Raw genomic sequence first — 22,620 nt, forward strand, 5'->3', positions numbered from 1 at the left:
TATAGATGTCCATAGATTACATGTCTCCAAATATCTTTTTTATATTTATCTTCTTCATTATCTTCTCCATATATTTTCATTTTTCATATCTTATAAACTTAATAAATAATAGTCATTGCGACATTTGAGAAATACAATGGAATAGAGAATACATTCACTCTCTACTTTCTCTTTCCTCACTTTGTTCTTGTTTCATTTGTTTTACAATACGTTATCAATACGAATTTTTACCATTTTGAGATTTTTTAGAGATTGAATTGAAGATTAGAGTCAATTCATTGGAACACCAAGAATGCTAAAGGTCCTATATATTTTTTATGTATTTAAAATTAAAGTTCAAAAAAGGTAGAATACTTTATTGTAGTCACATATGTGATTTATGTGCTTGCAAATTGATTTTTAAGATATATATGGGTATTTTTGTTAAACTTTTATTTAGATCAATGGTAAAAAGTTCATATTAATAAGATTTCTTTAGTAAGAAAACCTAAGCAGTTAATTGCATGGTGATTTTAGTTTCCCAAACCTTGTTTATTCTTGAATTTGATTGGAGCTATTCTATTGCCTGTGATGAGATTTTTCAACCATTTTTGAAGTAAAGTTAATCTTTGCTTTTATTAGCATTTATGTTAAACGTACACTCGTGTACATGGACTCTTGAATATGGCTAGGTATAAAGTAATTAAGCATTATCATTGAAAATTCATATAAATCATTGAACTCTGGAGTACATATGATGCATATTAAACTAATAGGATCAGGTATTAGGGATTATTAAAGGATTAAGGGTATATTAGTAATTAGCTAAGTAGTTGGTTATAAATAGAGGGGTAGAGAATAGAGAAGGCAAACAATATTTTGGTTTATGAATTAGGGCTTGAGAGTTATTTCAAGATTATTGTTATTGTTTTTATTTGGCATGTAATTTTTCTTTGATTGAAACATTGGATCTTTTTCAGTTGATTTCGTGACAGACTGTCTGGTTTGGAATGTTTCGGTCTTACTGGTTTCCTTGTCTGTAACTTCCTTGTTGATATTGTTATAAAAGGAAATATGAGAATGTTCTTAACTAGGTTTTCCGAAACTGAAGGTTCATTTTCATTTTTGTGCGGCCATTGCTGAAAGCGAAGAAACGAAAAGGTTTGTAGATTCTTTATCGTGCGTGGGTAAATCCTTGAAGAGAAGCGTTGAGTTTAGGGGGAGCCTAAACGTACAAGATCAATAGAGTCTGAGCTGAGAAAATATTTTGAGATAGGTGACGTCAAGTTTAAGGGGAGTCTAAACAAATTGTCTATCTAAGGTTTAGTGTATTACATGATAGTTGTTCTATCAGTTAAGTAGTTTCTCTTGTAAACCTTCTCAATAATACCGAGCTTCTTTTTAACTTGGGCACTGTGTCCCTCAGATGTAGGTAAAGTTATACTGAATTAGGTTAACATATTGTGTGTTACTTTTCTTCTCTGCTTGTTTCTTTTGTGTTAATACTTTTGTTAGCATCATTGTGTCCATCATCATATATTCAATTGATTGTTTATATGTTTTTCAATTGGTATCAGAGTGGGTTTAGTTGTTATATTTCCGTTAATTGTCTGCAATGGAACCAATCAGAGAATGTGGATCTACTACTAGACCTTCAGTCCTTGATGGGACAAATTACTCATACTAGAAAGCCAAAATGACTGCTTTTCTAAAATCAATTGACAGTAAGACCTGGAAAGCTGTTGTAAACAGGTGGACTCATCCAATAATCACTGATGAGGATGGAAAAGTTTCTTACAAACCAAAGAAGTAGTGGTCTAAAGTAGAGGATGTGGCTTCCATAAGATATTCTCGCACTCTAAACGCAATTTTCAATGGGGTTGATAAGAATATTTTTTGACTTATTAATACGTGCATTTCAGCTAAGGAAGCTTGGAAAATTTTGGAAGTTTCTCATGAAGGCACTGAAGAAAATCAGACATGAGGATTTCCATGAGCAGCAAAATGATCGTTCCAAATTCTATATGATATTGAACATACACAATTATAGTACAAGAAACGGAAACTAATAGGTCATACACAATACGAAATTACAACATGCTTTAGATAATCAATGGACAACAAATACATACCTTTGAAGACTCATTCTCCAAACTCCCTCTATCACGAACGCTCGTTCAGTCTCCAAGACAACAATACACGAATGCTTGAACACAACGACCGCAACACAGCACGATCAACAACAACCACCACACGAACACTGTGAACACACAACGAATGACCTCCAAAACCTCGAACTCAGTCGAATTAAGTGAGGACACCACCACAATGGTTACCTTGGTATTCTCGGTGTGACAATCTAGAAGTGTGGGCTCTGTATGGACTTAGTTAGATGTAGAGACTGGAGAAACAACAATCATGTAGACGATTGAGCAAGTGGGAGATGAGAAGTGTCTATCGTATAGACGAATACTCAATCATGTAGAAGAAGGCAGCCTATTGTATAGACAATGCCCTGCGATCGTTTAGCTACAACCAAGTGAATGAACTATTGTATAGTAACACTCTATGATCGTTTAGTCTCTCTATGAGCTATCGTTTACTGAAATCATTTCACTTGACAGCATTCCATAAGTACTTTCCAAATTAAGCAATATTTCTAAATTTAGGAAAACATTTTTTCTTTTATCTCACGGTTACCATAAAACCACCAATAAGCTCCCACTCAATTGGTTATTAGCGAAAAAGAGATCATTATCAAATAATTAATATTATTATAAATATATATGATAACTAACTTACCATATTATATTTATAACCTATAGTTTTAATATTTCATCTCATGAAACATATAAACTATAACCCTTTTTCTATTTTATGGTACTTAATGTAAATCATATTTACATTAATCCTCCACTTGATGTATCTCATACATCACACCGATTATATCATATATAATCGAATTTCCTCTTGTCAATTTGAACATTTCAAATCAACCCCAAGAACTGATTCTCAACTTGAATCCATTGAGCTACCAAGAGGACCTTATGAACCTGTAGTTTGAAGCTCCAACCTATGTGAATAACTGACTAAACTCTTTAGTCACCGGATCCACCATCCGTTAACTATCGGACACTTCACTAAAGATCGATAGCTGCACTCTTCTCACTATAGATATATTTTGTGTTCATATCAACCAATCAACAGTGCAATAACCCTTCATAGATCACTCGTAAGTACAGCTGGGCTAATTTACCGTTATGCCCCTGTAATTACTTCTAACTCCTTAAGTACCACTAATCCATCTAATGAACATAAGTCCTAGTCCTACTATGATCGAGTCCTTTCTTCCAAAGAGAAGTTATGGCCACTATGTTCAAGACCCGGAATCAGCCCTTAAGGGAGCAATCTATCAACTTACCCCTGCTTCGGGGAAGGAGTGAGTTCCATCTTGTGTAATTGAGTTTCCAGGTCCCAATCAAACAAATCCCCAAAAAGGTAGGCATGTTGAGTTGGCAATCTGACCACTCTAACCCATACTAACCAAAGGATCGCCCTCAAAGGCAGGAGTTCCCAAAATACTCAGGATTGAGGTAATGTCACCTATGGTCGTTTAGGTGAGATGTAAGTCTCAAGTATCAATGGCGTTATATAAAGAGACTAGTCCTCTCGTGGTCCGATCTTATACAAACTCTTTGTATAGGATACCCCTGCTCGCATGTCTCCACATGAATGGTCAGGATCAACCATCTGTAGTAGTTCACAACACTTGTAAACCTCGACAAAGTGGGTCATATCCGTAGTGTTAAAAGGATCAGGTATCCCTCCTTAATCCTTATACTATAGATCTATTTAGGTTATAACTTCAGGCATGATCCACTTGTATATCTCATATACATGTTTAAGTTTTCATACAATAACCATGGAGCTCTATTTATTAGATATGAGTAAATGCAAAATAAAATAACTCTTTTATTTTAAATAACAATGTGTATAGTTTACAAACTATGAGACTCCGAGAGAATTAGGACACCAACCCCAACAGGCACATCCAAAATGAAAATGTCTAAAATTTCTAACTCCGAAGTTTAATCTCTAAAAAGGATGGAGGATGAAACAATAGTTGATTTTAACGTACGTATTCTAGACATTGCGAATGAATCTTTTTGCCTTGGTGAGAAAATGTCAGAAGAAAAATTAGTTTGAAAGATTCTTCATTCTCTAGCAAAACGTTTTTACATGAAAGTGACCGCCATTGAAGAAGCACACGATATAGCTGCCATGAAAGTTGATGAACTGTTTGGGTCTCTTCATACTTTTGAATTAACATTTGATGAAAAAATGGACAAGAAAGGTAAAGGGTTAGCTTTGCAATCATATGTGAATGAAGACCACATCTCAAATAGAGGGAGAGAAGGTGAAGAGAACCTTACTAACTCACTTTCCTTGTTAATAGAACAATTCAACAAAGTATTAAAGAGACTGAATAGGTGTCTTGGTTAGTACAACACACCTCATGTCAGAGACAATATTGACAACATTAATTATAATATGCATAAGAGTTTTAAACATTTTGGAGTGAAGAAAGACAGTGAACGAGGTTTGAATGGTAATCAAAATAGCAGGATCAAACCTTCAAATGCAAAGAATATGAAGGTTTTGGCCACTTCCAAGCTAATTGTCATAACTATTTAAGAAGACAGAATAAAGGACACTCAGCAACCTTGTCAGATGATGATTCAGATACAAGTAATAAGTTAGAGGATGATATTCGCACCCTGATTGGTTGTGCAACTATTGATGAGTCCACGGTAGTTAGTATTGATATTGAATGAAGCAAACAAAACGTGTTGTGAATTGAGTCAGAAAGTACCTCAGCTAAGAAATCTTACCATTCAAGAAGTGAACGAAAAATGGGAAGAAGATCTACTTACGTTGGAATAGCAAAAAGATCGTATTCAAAAGTTATTAGAAGACAATCATCGTCTTTTGAGCACTATATAAAAGTTAAAAAAGGAACCAAAATTGTCTCAACAACATCTGGATTCAATGTCTAAATCTGTTAGCATGTTAAATTCAAGTACATATGATCTAAACAAGATTCTCAACATAAGGAAGCAAGCTGCTGACAGAAAAGAGGTTGGGTTCAGTAGTCATGGAAAGTCTAGTTATAGAATAGCATTGTCATATAAGATTGCCTTTGTTCCTGCTCAAAATCCTCACATGTCTGAGCTAAAAACAGATGATACCATGTTTGTGACTCATGTTGAAATTAGTAAGTCTCGGAAGAAATGGGTGTGTCACTACTTTTGGATGGCAGGTCACATTTGTCCCTTCTATTTTTATCTTCTTGGCAGAAAGGAATATAAAACATTAAGACATTCTTCCCTGAGTCCAGGGACCTTGAGTTATGAGAACAAAAGAGTTACTTCTAGAAGATTCGAGGGGCGTATCAAAGATGAAAAATCTCAAGAGAGGATGTATTGCAATGTGGCTTTTACCTCGTCACACACCTCAAACCAAGAAGATTGGTACTTCGACAGTGGATGCTCGAGATACATGACAGGTGAAAAATCCTTCTTGTCTAATATAAAGGCATGTGGCTCTAAACATGTAACCTTTGGTGATGGAGCTAAAGGAAAAGTGTTGGGTAAAGGAGATTTGTTGAGATCTGGTCATCCTACTCTTCGTGGTGTCATGCTTGTTAAAGGCTTAACTACTAACCTAATTAGCATCAGTCAATTGTGTCATCAGGGATATCAAGTAAGTTTCTCTAAAGATAAGTGTTTAGTAAAAGATGGTAAAAACATGTTAGTTATAACAGGTTCTCATTCAATGGATAACTGATATCACTGGTCTCCCGATGCTTCCATTGATGTTTGTAACTCTTCCAAAATGAGTGAGGCTGAAGTGTGGTACAAGAGACTTGGTCACATAAGTCTACGATCAATAAGAAAAGAAATCAACATGGAAGCCATTCTTGGATTACCCTTTCTGAGAGCAGAAACTGATTCATTCTGTGGTGAATATGAAACTGGTAAACAAGTTAAAACCAGTCATAAGAAATTGACACAATGTAGTGCTAGAACAGTTTTGGAGTTACTACACATTGACTTGATGGGGCCCATGCAAGTTGAAAGTTTGGGAGGAAAGTGGTATGCTCTCGTTTGTGTGGATGAATTTTCTCGCTTTACATGGGTAAGATTTATCAGAGAAAAATCTTACACTTTCAAGGTGTTTCAGACATTATGTCTTCAACTTCAGCTTGAATAAGAGAAAACATCATTCAAATTAGAAGCGATCACAAAAAGAAATTTAAAAATTCTCAAATTGTTGATTTCTAGACTTCTGAAAGGATTCTACACAAGTACTTTACTCCTATAACTCCTCAGCCGAATGGAGTTGTAGAAAGAAAAAATCGCACAGTTCAAGAGATGGCTCGTGCCATGCTTTATGCTAAAAAGATGCCCCTTCACTTTTAGGCAGAAGTGATAACTTATAGAAATACAAGTTATTGTCTCTTAAAATTTGGAGCAAGTAGGACTCTTTGTGATAAAAATGCATTCATCTCAAGGAAAAATGCATGAAATCCTTTAACATATCACCAACGCATGCAAAAGTAGCATTCTTGTTGTGCGTGCTTCACTAATACATATAATTGCAAGAAATCAGGAAATTTCTCCAAGTGTTCCACACCCAACTAATGCAAGGCCCTGCGTCCAAATATGTTCGACGCGGAGGAGATTCATCGGCTTACACTTTTTCTATCAAATCACCATTTGCAGGTATGGGCACCTAACTGGCAGCATCTGAAAAGCTCTGAAATGGCAGGCAACTGACCAGGGCATTGAATAAAGGAAATAGGGAAACACTACTATAATTGTGAATTCCTTTGTCGGTGGAAGATGTAGAAAAGTCCTTGATCCCTTGAATCAATGAATGACCTCTAAGTGATTCCTCTCTCACACTTTTTCTATAGATTAAACACTCTCTAAGACTCTTTCATTTCATGTCTTGGATGGTTGAACGACCCTAGGCTCTATAGAGAAATTAAACTTTTCAAAAATACATTTTTTTTTTTCCAAAAGGGGTCATGGCGCCATAAGACAACTGTTGAGGTTGATGTCTTTAATCTCGTAGGGTTCTGTAGTTTGTAATTGTTTTGTACAAAAATTTTATTTATTCAATAAAATATGAGATATTTTATTTGACATTTAGTAGCATTAAACCCACAAACTAATAAACTAACATCCAAGGTTATCTTTTGTAGCTTAAACATGTATATGGAGACATACAAATGGATCATGTTTAAGTGATAACCTAAATGGCATATAGTAGATGAATAAGGTTGGATACCTTATCTTGGTGATACTACGAGTACGACCCAATTTGTAGATGTTACAATTGTTGTAAAGTGCTACAAATGATCTAATCCTAATCATTCATGTGGAAACATATGAGCGGGAGTATTCTATACAAAAGAGTTTGTATAAGACCGGACCATGAAATGACTAGTCTCATTATATAATGTCATTCATAATGGAGACTTACATTTCACTAGAATGACCATAAGTGACATGACCTGAATCCTGAATGAGTTATGAACTCCTGCCTATGAAGACGATTTCTTTGATTTGTATGGGTGAGAGTGGCCAGATCGCCGACTCAATAATCCTACCATTTTGGGGATTCATCTGATCGGGGAGCTAAGAACATAGCTACATAAGAAGGAATTCATTCATTCCCCAATGTCGGGAAAAGTAGACAAATTGCTCCTTTAAGGGCTAATTCCAAGGCTTGGACAATGTGGCGTCATACCCTCTCTTGGCTCAAGAGGGATTTAGTCATAGTTGAACTATGATTTATTGTTCACTAGAGGGATCAGTGGTAATTAAGGAGTTAGATGTAACAATGGGGCCAAAATGGTAATTTTGGCCCAGCTGTACTTACGAGCAATTTGTGAAGGGTCTTTTCTAATATTATGTGCCTTAGATGCAGGGAAAAATTTTCTAAGAACTTATTTTTCAAATGATTCCATGTAGTGATGGATCCCGCGGGCAAGTAGTACAACCAATCTATGGCCACATCCTTCAAAGAGAAGAGAAAAGCCCTAAAATTAAGTTATTATTGGGTTACCCCATGCGGCCGCATTCCGTCACATACTAGATGAAATTCTTTCATGTGTTTGTATGGATCCTCATCGGATTGTCCTTTAAATCTATGCAAAAGATGCACAAGTCTCGATTTAAGTTCGAACGGAATGATAGTCTCTGGGTACACTATGCACAATGGTTGTTGGCTGTAATCCGGCTCCGCAAGCTCTCTCAAGGTTTGTTCCCTCGCTTCTCCCATAATGCTTGATCGAGTTGGTTCTTTTTATTCTCCTCTTGTTCTTTCCCTTTGAAGTCGCCTCTCCTCGCGGTCAATGTCTACAATCAAATCACAAAGTAGACTCCGAGAGGAGCGGGTCATGAACAAAAGGAAATCTAATCACACTAAATATTTTTTAGTTTATTACTTCTCTTATTTTTTTCCCCTTTTTTTAAGGAATTCAAAATTCAAATAAGACAATTGCATGGTTCCCCAACAACGACGCCAATTTGTTCGAGCTAAAAATAATGTTGTCAGTTCAACTTAACCCAAAGCAAATAAAATTTGTAAAACATGCACAACTACTAATACTAACATATAGTAATAGTGGGAGCATGAGGTCGATCCACAGAGAACCTTTATTAACTAGCAAAATTGTGTTTTGAAATCCAAAGTGAAAGGGGGGGTTTATTGGTTTAAAGAAACAAAGTAAATGTAAAAAAGAATTGATATGAAATTTTGGTAATTAGATTAATCAGAGAGAGTATGAACGAAATTATGTAAGAATTTCAATGGAAAAATGATCTTGAGGATTTTATGTTGATTAACCTAATTCTATCATAGACTTAATTGATTTCAAGCAATTCAATTGTTTCATATTTCATTAAGGCTAAGCCCTAATGCCTTAGTTAGTCAATTAACCTAAATTGGTCAATTAACCCTAATTTAGTTCATAAATGCTTCTTAAAAACATCCCGCATTTAATTCCTAAATTGCATGCATTTCTTGGGTTTTCTCAATTATGACATTCTTGAAATTTAAAAGACTAAAATCAAGTAAGATTAATATGAATGTTCTAAACTAGTAAATCTTTTCAAGAAAATAGGAAAAGAAGTCCACACTTTCCATCAAAATCACTAGTTTTTGCAACTTAATTACAATTATGCTATAGAGCCATGTAATTTTGCATACAAAAATCTAAAAAAATTGAGGTGTCAACCCATTTTCATCAGAATTTATTGAAATTAATAGTAAGAACATTCAAGAACAACAAATTACAAGAAGAAATTGAATGAAAAAGTCTCAAGAATTGGCCAACCTAACATAATCCCCAAGATAAAAGAACTTACCTACTCATGAAGTAGCAAAATCTTCAGGAAATCCATTGAGTCTTGCAAAAATTTGTACAAGGATTGAAGAAAATTATGGAAAACACTCTAAAAAATACAGAGAAAAGCTCTCAAAATCGTAAAAATGGGTCTCTCTCGCAAAAATGGCTGAAAAACTATGTTTACACAGATGCTGCAGCGTTGCATCGCTCTTTTGCATAGGCGCACATTTTTTTATCTTTATATCAAAATTCGTAGCATTGCAACGCTATCATGTATATCAGCATTCTACTTTGATCTTTTAATGACAGACAAACAATGACAGACAGTAGAAATCTGCTTTTAATGACACACACAAGATGTCGGTTGGCAAAAAAAGCTGCACATCTTCATATTTTCTTCCTTCTTTTCTTCTCTTCCTTTGATCCATTGCTCGGTTTTGACATCTTTGGCTACCCTTTTTACTCCAATTTAATCCAAAATTGTTGTAATGGCTTTAAAATGCTCTCAAAACTATTTTACCCATAAAATCGGGATATTAAACAAATTAATAGTATAAAATGAGCAGAGTTAACATGTAAAATATAGTTTATTTCAAGACCTATCATATTTCATAGGTCGAACTCTTTTCCTCCTCATCCTTGCCTATAAAGATGTTGAGGTAAGTTTTTCTTGTTCTTGGGAGTTAACCTATGTAATGACTTTGAGGATTATTTGAATTAATTTCATGTTCAAATTTATGCATCTTTGAATCGTTTGAACTCTCGATGTATATTTATTGGTTTGATTGACACTCTTTCCTTTGAATGTATGTCAAATACTATAGATTTTAGGCTTGTGTGATGTCTTGATTCTTTGTTTAGCTTAAGTCACCGAGTAGCAAATATTGAATCACGCATACTAGGCTTTATAGTCTAGTCTTGAATCTTAAAATGCATGATTTGATTTGTTCCAAAGAACTTAGGTTAATTAGGTCGGGCTTTCCGGTTAATTAACCACACAATAGAAACCTAGGGCTTAATGTAAATGTAATTGATTCTTCACAATCGCTAAGGATTCCGTAGGATTGATTCCATTTAGTTAATTAGAGCTTCGTCAGAGGTTTAATTATGCTTAGGTCGCTTGCATGGTTCAGTCTCACTAGTTTTCCGCCTTCATAGAGGCTAGTTAAGGCGAGTCAAGCATGTTGTTACATAAAGTATGATCGATATGAGTTAATAAAAATAGTCCGATGATAAAAAATTACATAGGAACCAAATTGCTCCTAAGAGCTAGAATCTCCGATCCTTGAGTACATTTACCCACTTTATTTTAATTTCTTGCACAATTTTCTCTATCCATACCAAACCCTTCCCCCTCCCCTCCCTGCCTCTCATTTATTTTTATAACTAGTAAATTGGCTTAACGAACAAATTGCGCTTCCTTGCGAATCGACCCAACTTACCATTATTGTTGTCTTTGTAGTGATAGTAGTTCGATATTATAAATTTTATACTGATTTGTGGCTCTTTTGGAGAATTAAATGACACCGAAAAGGACACTATCATCGAGCGACTTAATTATCTCCTTCTTTATGACCTCTTCCATGATCGGGTTTAGCCTACATTGGCGTTCTATGCACCTATCCTTTTTTTTTTATAGGCAGATTTTATACATGCAGAATGCTGGATTGATTCCCCGGATATCAACAAACATCTAACTAATTGCATTGACATACTTTTTTAGCACCTGCAAGAGAAGATTCTCATCAGTTAAGATCAACATAGAAGAGATAATAATAAGTGTTATTGTCCCCTAAGTATGCATATTTTAAATGTGAACGTAAAGCTTTTAAGTCAAGGGAATGGGGCTCCTCAAGAGAAGGCTTGGTCTTAATAGTTTCTCTATTACTCAAGTCCAACGATTCAAATTCTGATCTCTTTCCACTTATCGCATATACTTCTTCAACCTCACACTCATCTTCATTTTCTTTCAATAACAATACTTCAAAATCATTTTTGTAGTACTCCCGATTATTAGGCTCAGTTTCTTCAACCCGTTGGTAAGATTCCCTTTCTTCTAGGTACTTCATCATGTGGAACATAGTAAACTTGACCTCTTGGTCATCGATGCGAGTAGTTAACGGTCCTTTCTGCACGTCTATAAAAGCTTGTCCGGTAGATAGAAACGATCTCCCCAAAATGATAGGGATTTCACTATCTATTTCATAGTCTAGGATGATGAAGTCAACTGGGAAAATGAATTTCTTGACCAGCACATCCTCAATCGTTTCCTCTGGATAAGCGATAGAGCGATAAACCAACTATAGGGTGACGGTGGTAGGCGTTGTTTTACAAATTCCTAGCTTCTTGAAATTTGAAATTGGCATGAGGTTGATGCTTGCACCTAAATCACATGGTGCTTGCCCCACATCCATTCCCCCAAACAAGACAGTATGAAGCTCCACGGATCTTTCATTTTGGCAACTTTTTTTTAAACAACACATTGCATTCATGTGTTAGACCCATTGTCTTAAATTCTTCCAACTACCTTTACTTCAACAGAATATCTTTTAGGAACTTCACATAGCTCGACATCTATTCCAACGGTGGTGGTTGTCACACAATCTCTTCAACCTAATGTTAAGGTTGTTTGCCTTTATCCTTACCTTTCGAGGCCAGCTTTTCAAAAGTGCTAGCACTGGTACAACATTTTTCTTTTCTTTTTGCATCAAATGTTATGTTTTCCCTGTTGTTGGTGTTGTACAATTCAAATCAGAGGTAATGGTTCTTGTGTTTGATCTGCTGGAGTAGAATCAGGATGGGATGAGGCGGACGAATTACAATAAAGATGAACATGTTGGGATTGCTGTCCTAATTATCTCGGAGTCTCATTGTTTCTAATATACACATTGTTATGAATAAAATAAGAGTTATTTCATTCGAGAATTTACCCATATCCAATAAACAATGCTCTATGGTTATCGTATGTAAACTTAAGCATATATATAAGATATACAAGTGGATAATGTCTTAAGTGATAACCTAAATAGGTCTGTAGTATAAGGATAAAGGTGGATACCTGATTCTTATGACACTACGAATACGACCCGCTCTGTAGAGGTTTGCAAGTATTGTAAACTACTGCAGATGGTAGATCCTGACCATTCATGTGGAGACATGCGAGTGGGAGTGTCCTATACAAAGAGTTTGTATAAGATCGGACCACGAGATGTTTCGTCTCTCTATATAACGCCATTGATACTAGAGACTTACATCTCACCTAAATGACCATAGGTGATATGACCTCAATCCTGAGTATTTTAAGAACTCCTGCCTTTGAGGGCGATCCTTTGATTAGTATGGGTGAGAGTGGCCAGATTATCAACTCAACATGCCTCCCCGGCTATAGCGCCAAAAACTTCTTGCATTATTTTATGTGATGAAATTATAGAATAAGATGCGGTGATGGAAATGCATTAAGCAACAAGTTTTCTCAGTGGAATCCAAGTATAAACCCCCTGAGTTTCCTGGTAAGTCCAGGGTCGAACTCAAGGACTAGGGAAAACAATATACGGTGATAATTTTCCAAAAGATTTTGCAGTAACCAGAAAATCAAATAGTTGTTTGGTGTTGTTGTTTGCGGTATAAAGTAAATGTATGCGACAGATTTGAGAAAAGATCGATTATGCGGAGATGCACTGAGTATTAGAGGAATGGGTTGAGAAGGTCTTTAGCTAGCGCTTCCCGGGAATGCATCAAATTATGCGATCATGCTACACTCATGCAACAATAAGTCATTTTCCAATGCAAATGCGGTGCTCCTTGTTCTAGGACGCATATGTTGAATGCAATAGTGTCCATAGAGCTTATTCCTAAGTCTCTACTCTTTTCCTATGCGATGATGCAAGATGCATACAAAGACAAGGTGACCGCACACAATCATATCCTATCTCTAGGATGCATGCGATGCGTTAATAGCAAACAATGCTTATTCCTAAGCTCTTATCTCTTGATTATGCATTCTAATCTGACTCTCCCGAGCCTAGATTCTAATCTGACTTTTCCAAGCCTAGATCATGTCCTTAGACTACCCTCCCGAGTATCTCCAATGGACGAATGATGCATACATAATATAAGATAATCGCATAGAGTGAAGACCCCTAGTTGTGCTAGCTAAGTGCTTCTCAATCCATTCAACAGATGTAGCTACTCATGCGTAATAAACAGAGAGTGAACAGATATAAAGAAGTAAATTCCATTTCTATAGATGAGTTTAAGTACAAAATGACAATGGAAGATAAGGATAGAGAGCCTGGTAGCAATCCCTTGCTGCCCAAGTCTTTTACACTGTCAACTCTATTCTGTTCAAAAGATAATGCTGCTTTCGCAGGAGCTGGCCCTCTCTCTAGTCTTGACGCTTCTGGCACTCTCCCAAGTTCACCGGAACAATCTCTTGGCACAATCTAGCTTATTTCGCTTCCGCCTTAAAATAAAAGAAAATCTAAGAACAAGGTTATTCTAAATATGGAAAAAATTATCTAAGTATCTGAACTGCTTTGCTGAAGGTTGCCTTTGGTATTTATAGAGCTCCGGGTGAAAGACGGCTTCTCTCTTATGAATGCACTGATGGGATGGCTTTAATTCTCTGATTGATGCGCAAAATATTTTTCAACGAAAAGCTGAGTGTACTTGCTATAGTAGACCGTTAGCGGCTAGTCAACTTAATTCGGACTCGACCGTCATCAGCTTTCTGTCCCATCGTGATTAATTATGCTTTTCACCTATATGCGCCCACCAAGTTGTGCCGGTTCTATGCGGCAATCCTTCTTAAGCAGATATTTGCGAGCACAAATCACCCCAAAGCCTTGTGGTAACGCTGCATTCGATCGTTGCTTTCTTATGATCGCATTTTCTACCTTGTGTCAATGCATATTCTACACAAAAATACACAAGTTAACTATGCGATGAACGCATGCGACCGCAATGTCATGAACTTAATGCTTTTTGGACGCAATCTTATATTTTATCAATGCAAACCTTCATTGTTTAATAACTTAGCACCGTAATAACGTCCATTTCTGCCCGTTATCAAGTGGCCAGATTTTCAACTCAACATGCCTACCTTTTTGGGAACTTTTCTAATTTGGGAGTTGGGAACTCAGGTACACAAGATGGAATTCACTCCTTCCCTTAAGCATGGGTAAATAGATAGATTGCTCCCTAAAGGCTGATTCTAAGGCTTGAACATACTGGCCACGACTTCTCTTTGGAAGAGGGGACTCAGTTATAGTAGGACTATGACTTATGTTCATTAGAGAGATCAGTGGTACTTAAGAAGTTAGATGTAACTATAAGTGCATAACGGTTATGGGTCGAGCTGTACTTATGAGCAATCCATGAAGGGTTATCGCACTGTTGATTGGTTATGATGGACACATATAATATATATGTAGTAAAGAAAGTTCAGCTGTCGATCTTTAGTGGAGTGCCTGGCAATTAACGGATGGTGAATCCCGTGATTAAAGAGTTTAGTCAGTTATTCACATACCGTTGGAGCTTCGAGCTACAGGTCCATAAGGTTCTCATGGTAACTCAATGGATTTAAGTTGAGGATCAGTTCTTGGTGTTGATTTGAAATGTTCAAATTGACAAGAGATAATTCGATTATATATGATATGATCGGTATGATGTATGAGATACATCTAGTGGAGGATTAATGTAAATGAGATTTACATTAAGAGCCATGAAAAGAAAAAGAGCTATTGTTTATATGTTTCATGAGATGAAATATTAAAATTATAGGTTATAAATATAGTATGGTAAGTTGGTTATCATTTATATTTATAATAACATTAATTATTGGATAATTATCTCTTTTCCTCTAATAACCAATTGAGTGGGAGGTTATTGGTGGTTTCATGGTAACCGTGAGATAAAAGGAAAAATGTTTTCCTGAATTTAGTAAGATTTGCAAAATGTTGATTTGAGATTTCCATTCTCGGAAAAGTTCTCACAAAAAGGTTGTCAAGTAAATATGATTTACTAAACGACAGCTTGGAGAGACTAGACGATTGTGGAGTGTTTCTATACGATAGACACTTAGCTGGCGATGAGTTAAACGATCGCATAACTTTAGCTAGACGATCGCATAATTTTTGTTAAACGATTGGGCATCGTCTATACAATAGACATCTGCCATCTCCCCCTTGCTGAATCATTTACATGATTATTCTTCCTCCAGTCATTACCTCTAACCAAGTCCACACAGAGTCTACACTTCTGGATTCTCACACCGAGAATACCAAGGTAACCGTTTTGGTGGTGTCATACTCAACTCGACACTGTTGAGATTCTGTGGAGACCGTTCGTTTCGTATTCGCTGTGTTCATGACCTTGGTAATCGTTTTTTTCAAGTTCACTATGACCGTACAGTGTACCGGTCGTGGTATATGAGCGTTCGCGTGTTGTAGTCTTGCGGGTTGATCGAGCGTTCGTGATCAAGGGTTCTTGAAGATGAGTCTTCAAAGGTATGTGAATTCTTCCCTTGATCGTGTAGTAAAGCATGCTGTAATTTTTGTTTTATGCATAGCCTGTTGTGTCCATTTGTGATTGTAATTGTGTTATTCATATACGATTGAAATTTGGAATGCTCCTTCCGCTGCTCATGGAAATCCTCATGTCCGATTTCCTTCAATTGATATCAGAGCCAGGTTGTTTTGATATTCCAAAATTCACTTCTATTTTGAACTTCTTTTACAGTCATGGTGGGTTTTCTGCATTGTGTTTAACTGTTAAATACGTTTGTGGATGGTGTTGATGAATGTTTATGGGTTTAATTGCCTATGTTTAAAGCTTTCTTTAAATTACAAAGTGTTAATTTGTAAGGGCCCCTGTGTTTTTGGGTGTAATTAACATGCAATCGAGTCTGTAATTCAAAGTGTCGAGTCATTCATGATGAAGTTTCGAAGCATGGAGATACAGTTCTCAGTGAAAAAGAAGACCAAGAGTTGGTAGTGTCGTGTAGCCTTAGGTAAACGATCGTTGGTATTTAACTAAATGATCGTGTAGATTTTTCTATACGATCATGTAGTATTTACTAAATGATCGTTTAGATTTTTCTATACAATCGTGTAGTATTTACTAAACAATCGTTTAGCTAATGCTAAACGATGGGGTAAATCAATTCCTTCTACCCTCTACCAAATCCATACAGAGCCCACAACTCCTGGATTCTCACACCGAGAATACCAAGGTAGTCTTCTGGTGGCGTCTGCTTACTGTTCGAGGGTCAAGTGTTATTTGTTCTTGTTCGAGGAGTTTGCTGAGGCGTGACGTTCGTGTTGGTGAATGATGATGTTGTTAGATCGGGGGAACGAGAAGAAAAGTTCTTCAAGGGTAAGTTCTCTTGATCCTTAGTATTTTTTTTTTTTTTTTTTTTTTGAAGCATGATGTAATTTAGAGTTCATGCATAACTATTACTGTTTGATTGTAAATGTATGTTCTGTCACAATAAGGTTTGGAACGATCTCGCTTCCGCTCACTGGTCTCTTTGATAAGAGTTCCTTCACCGAGAGCATTGAGCGAGAGTTTTGATGCTACAATCAGAGGCACTTTGGTTATTTCTCCTTCTTTGACGCTCAAATGCTCAAATTACCTCCAAATTGTTTCAACTTAACCCTGTTTGATTCTAAATGCTCGGTTCTACCTCTTCGGTGCTCAGTACCTACAAAATAGTATAATTAACATGTAAAATCCATTAACGAGCCTAATTTAGAATCAAACAGGGAATTATAGATCTTTTTGAGAGTCATCACTATGCACTGAAAGTGAGCATTCGTTCTTCCAGCATAACTTTACTCTGTGCATGGGGTTGTAACGTTGCTGTGAGTGGCATTTTGGTAATTTTGCTGACTTTTGGGTGTTTGATGCTCCAATTCTACAAATTAACATCTTTTGGTCCATTTTTGTTCCAAATTAACTTTTCTACCCTTTGGACGATTATTACCTACAAAATACAACATTTAATGTATACACAGATGCACAAACAAGAGAAAACTAAGTTGGAAATCATAGCACTTTTATGGTTCTATCAGAGAACGTCGCATCTATTTATACAAGCTTGTTTTTTTCTTCTCTACAAGTAACTTTTACAAAAAAAAAATAAAAAATAAAAAATTGAAGGGTTACTATCATGCTATGAAACGGAAAAACCATTTTATAATTGTTCTGTTCCATAACTCATTATTTCTACAATTACTCACCTCTTGCATTTATATGTTATCTTCAAACATCCTAACCTGATAAATTCTTTATGCAAATTTTCTTGAAAGACATCAATAATAATGTAGACATTAAATAAGGGTACAATTTTATATAGAAGTATAACAATATTACATGGTAAAAATAAGATTCATTAAATTCAAGATTGACCTAATATTTATTTGGTATGAAGGTTTCCATTTCTAGTCAAGAATTTGAAAGGTAGGGTTTGAGTTTGACATTAAGCAATTTGCTAGCAGACTTGTGTTTGTATGAACAATTGATAGGCAACACACTTCATGAAAATACCTTAAAAGGTTTCCATGGTACTAAATCTATGTGGCTTATGTAGTAATCCTCGCATTTTCCAACAACAATGCCTTCACAATTGGTTTGGCCAACGAATTAGTGTATGATGAAACCATAGGTTTTCAATAAAGAACCAAAGGTAGCTTTCCAAACTGGAAACATTTGTAAAGAAGAAATCCAAATTTCATACAAACATGAATTGAACATGGAGTAACAAGTAGCCATGCACATACATCTATTCAAGTGAGCAAAATCCATTTTAAAAAAGAAACCAATTACTTTTCACTAACCATGTATTTGCATACAATTTTGCAAGCAATCAATTCCAAGCCATCTAATCATCACAAATATTTGAACTTTTGTAATCTAGAAACATCAAACGCTGCACATGAACTCCGTAGATATGAATCCAGTTACTCGAAGACATCAGGAAGAGTTTATTAATGCAATGCCAGAATCTAAAGAAACATTACCATTTTTCAGATTTAATACAAGTCTAGCGACTCGAGAACCCGACGAGCTTAGATGTGCAGTGCTGTTAATCTCTCCTTTGGATCAAGAGTGGAGACAAATTGACTAGCTGCTCAAATCAAGGAGGCTGATTTCTCTCCAAGAAGCTGCCTTATGTTCTCATGTATGGTTGCTAGAGAAGGCCTTCCCATCCCATTTACCTGTACAATAAGAAGCAGTAAGAACTCACCATATTTCAACCTAATCATAAGATCAAGTTAATTAAGGGAAACACATGGTATTCATAGCCTTTGAAGAGGACTATATCTCTCCCACCAACTGCGTAATGTATAGAAAATGGTTGATGTGATGATGATAAAGGAAGCACCAAATATAGTTTGATAGATAAGAATGGGAAGAACCTGAGGTTTTCATCTATATATTTGTTCCTTATGAGCACTATAAAATTTTATAAGACTCGTTACCTTATTGATAAATAGAGTAACCATTTGTCAATTAAAATATCAATCTAAAAACTTTTGGTAAGTGAGAAAAAAACAACATAAACATAAGCTTGAGAACCTATAAAAAAATTACAGAAATTTAAAGTAAAAAACTGAAAAAAGAAGAAAAGAAAAGAAAGGGAACTACAAGCAAAGCATACCAGATGGGTCCAATTCCCTTGTAAGTTTTATGGCATAAGAAGTTGCTATGGTTTGATCGATAGGAGATATTGTTAGAATAATGCAATTAGGCTATAAAATATATGCAGAATACAAATTTAGATTTAGTATTAAAACATTCATTATTAAAAGAACAAAAGAACGCAAACAAATTCTTGAAAAAAAGACAAACAAAATGCAAACAAACATATATTTTTGCTATCAACTTAGCAAGCAAAGAGCAACATAAGTCAAATATACAAACTGCTTTAGTAGAAGTTATGGACACTAGCTTCACTACCTATAACTTAAGAATCCACATATTCTTCTTTGATGCAACTATGTAAGGCTTGACTACCCATCAAACAATAATTATAACTAAAAAGGAGCATAAAAAATCCCACTACCTTGCTAATGTAATTTCAAACCATATGGTCTCGATATCTTCAACGATACTTTTAACTTTAGGTTGTCCCTTTATATTTAAAAAATACAAAATACATTTGTAATTAAAAGTACACATATCTTGTTAAGTCGAAATATTATTCATCAGAACATATCTACATACCTACTGCAACTATTATTAAACTAGGTAAATTAACAAGAATAAACTTGTGTTAAAAAAAATAAGAGAGGAAATGCGATTTTCACCTTGAAGAGACAAAAAATACCCACCATTACTTTGAAATGGTACAAGGAGGAAAAAAATTAGAAAGAAAATCCCATAAGGCATTAGCAAAAATAAAGCCCTAGCTAAATAGAGAACTGAGGTTTTGAGTGTAGACCGATGAAAATTAAAGGAAACAAGGGAGAAAATATGAAGGAGTAAGAAATTTACAATGTTAGAAATGATGGAGAAGAAGTTAGACATGGATTAATGTTGCTCGAATGGAATGATGTGGAGAAGTCGATGCTCAAACAGATTCTGGAACATGGAAGTGAATTTTTAGAAATTGGAAAACGAAGAGATTCTAGAACAGATGTTGGAATGCGAACGCAAATGGGAACAGATCCTGGAACACGAATGATGTGGAGAAGACAAAGTCGATGAAGAAGAAATGAGCAATCTGTGATGGAGGAGAGATCAATTTGGGATTCTATCCTTTGGGAAAACGAGTGAAGAGGTTTTATGATCGAGAATGAAGGAGGGGAAATTGGGAAAAGTGTAACCAAAAAGAGGAAAGATTGGCACGTGCATGCCAGAGGAAATTTGGGCAAGCAAAAATTTTTAGTTCCCGGTTTTTTCCCTTTTTCAATAGCCTTTTATGTAAAACGCTATCCTCAAATGCTATTAAAAATGATTTCTTATAATGTATCCTAATTACATTATGGGCACGACCCATCTTATAATTGTTACAAATGATTTGATCCAAAATGCTAATATAAAGACGTGAGTGGAAGTATCCTATACAAAGTATTTTTATGAGGCTGAACGATGAAATATTTAATTTCTCTTTCATAAATTCATTAATTGGAATTAGTATTTCAAAAGATGATCATATTCAACACAATAAGAATTTTGAGTGTGTTATGAACTGTTGCCTATGTGGACTCGTCATCCATATAGAAAGTATGGGATCACTTAGTTTTTATTTAGAATTAAACATAAATCAAAAGGGTTAAACAAATAAAAACCTCAAAAGAGAAAGAAAATTATGTTGGCTAGTTTCCTTGCACTTCAACTCCACAAGGTTGAATCTACATTTCCTCACCAAAAAGTCTTCCTTGTTATGAGACAAGGAATCAAGGCTTGTGGGAATCTCCTTGAAAGGGAAGGGTGTAACACCCTAGGACCAGGATTCGGACCAAGATTCAAAATCCGAATTCGGCACCTGATGGCCCCAGTATTCCCCTGCATCCCCTACGACCTGGTTATGTCGTCCTTACATGCCCTTGAATACTTCTTGAAGTGGAAGTTGTCCCCACAAACTAACACAGGTCCTTTCAGCATACTTTGTCCTCACTCACATGAGTCCTTGAAAATTTTCCAGGAGGTCACCCAACATAGGATTGCTCCAAACTAAGCACGCTTAACTTTGGAGTTTTTATGATAGAACTACCAAAGAACTCTTCGCTGCATTTTGATGAATTTCGTCAATCCTTCTTATGGCAAAAAACCTAAGTTTATGGCCTCGAGTAAATTTTGCCTAGATTAAAATTATTTTAATATATAATATGCATATGGTATATATATGTAGAAGGGATTGAACTCTTCAATCTCACAACAGAAGCTTTAGAGCTTCTTTGATTTATTTAGAACTAAACACAATTAAAGAGAAGATTAAGCAAATATTTCCTTTGTAGTACTAGTTGCCAAAAATTCTTACGATCTACCTTCTTCAGTTATAATCACCACCATAAAATCTTCCTTTCTATAACTCTAGGAAGAATCAGGCTTGTGGGAACCTCCTTGAAAGAAGTAAAGGTGAAGAACATATGTTCAAAGGATTGATGTTACTCATCTAAACCCCATTTTCTCTCATATTCACTTTTTCCTTATATTCTTTTTGTTTTTCACTGGGCTAACACCACACATCCCCCTTTTACCGAGAAGTTTTATTTCTTGCATTTTTATATTTATTCATGATACAAAACACAATATACCATATATTGATCACTTAATCTACGAGTTTGAGTAGGAAATAATTACATAATTAATTGAGATTTAAACAAAATCCTCGTGTTCGACCTCAGTGCTCATCGAGAATTACCTTTTATTAAGTTTATACTTGAGCTTCTAAAGAGAAAACTTGTGAATTCTAAGAGATTTTATCCACAAATATTTGAGCACGTGCTAGACAACAAGTTTTTGGTGTCGTTGTTAAGGAATTTTATTTGAAGTTTTGACTGAATTTTGTTTGGGTTGATTCCTTGATATTTTCAGGTACCACCTCAATCAAAGGAGTATTGTCAATTTCTGCCTAAAAGTAGCAAAAGGTATAAAAGCGACGATAAGCTACCTGAGTTTGATATTGACCCTAAGATAGAGCAAACCTTTCGTTGGAGAGCAAGAGAAAACTGGTGTAGGAGGCAAAGGAACCGAGATATGGATAATCAACAGAATAACCCTGACGCAAAAAATGCGACCAATGATGAGAATACACAAACTATTCCCATACTACTCCTAAATAACCGAAACAGACTTATGCAGGAGTATGCGTCACCGAATATCTATGACTTTTAACCGGAAATCATGTGTCCCGCTTTCGACGTACCAAGGGTCAAAATGAAACCTATGATGTTACAGATGATTTGGGTTGTTGGCCAGTTCGGAGGTGCCACTAGTGAAAATCCACAAGCATATAGGAAAAGCTTCATGGTGAAATGTAATACATTCATAATCCCTGGAATCACACCAGAGGCAATCCAAATTTCGCTATTTCCATTCTCTCTTCAAGACAAAGCGCGTCAGTAGAATATTCATTCGAACCAGGTGAAATTACAACATGAGATTAGGTGGTGGAGAAGTATATGCAAAAGTATTTTCCCCACACTATAAATGCTCAACACCGAAGAGATGTCATTTTTTAGCAAAATGAGACAGAGACCTTAAGCAGCACA

At 35.6% G+C, this 22,620-nt stretch overlaps 1 long non-coding RNA gene across 1 annotated transcript; it reads right to left on the reverse strand.

The window, feature by feature from the left end:
* Positions 1 to 18,314: 18,314 nt before the first annotated feature.
* On the reverse strand, positions 18,315 to 20,180 carry LOC120080334 (uncharacterized). The gene is made up of 2 exons (XR_005482477.2): positions 19,898 to 20,180; positions 18,315 to 18,618 (listed from the first exon to the last, which is right to left on the reverse strand). It is a non-coding gene; the product is annotated as an uncharacterized LOC120080334 (long non-coding RNA).
* Positions 20,181 to 22,620: the final 2,440 nt, after the last annotated feature.

This window comes from Benincasa hispida, chromosome 6 (assembly GCF_027475165.1).
Source record: "Benincasa hispida cultivar pf3 chromosome 6, pf3_genome.v1.1, whole genome shotgun sequence".
Taxonomy (NCBI): domain Eukaryota; kingdom Viridiplantae; phylum Streptophyta; class Magnoliopsida; order Cucurbitales; family Cucurbitaceae; genus Benincasa; species Benincasa hispida.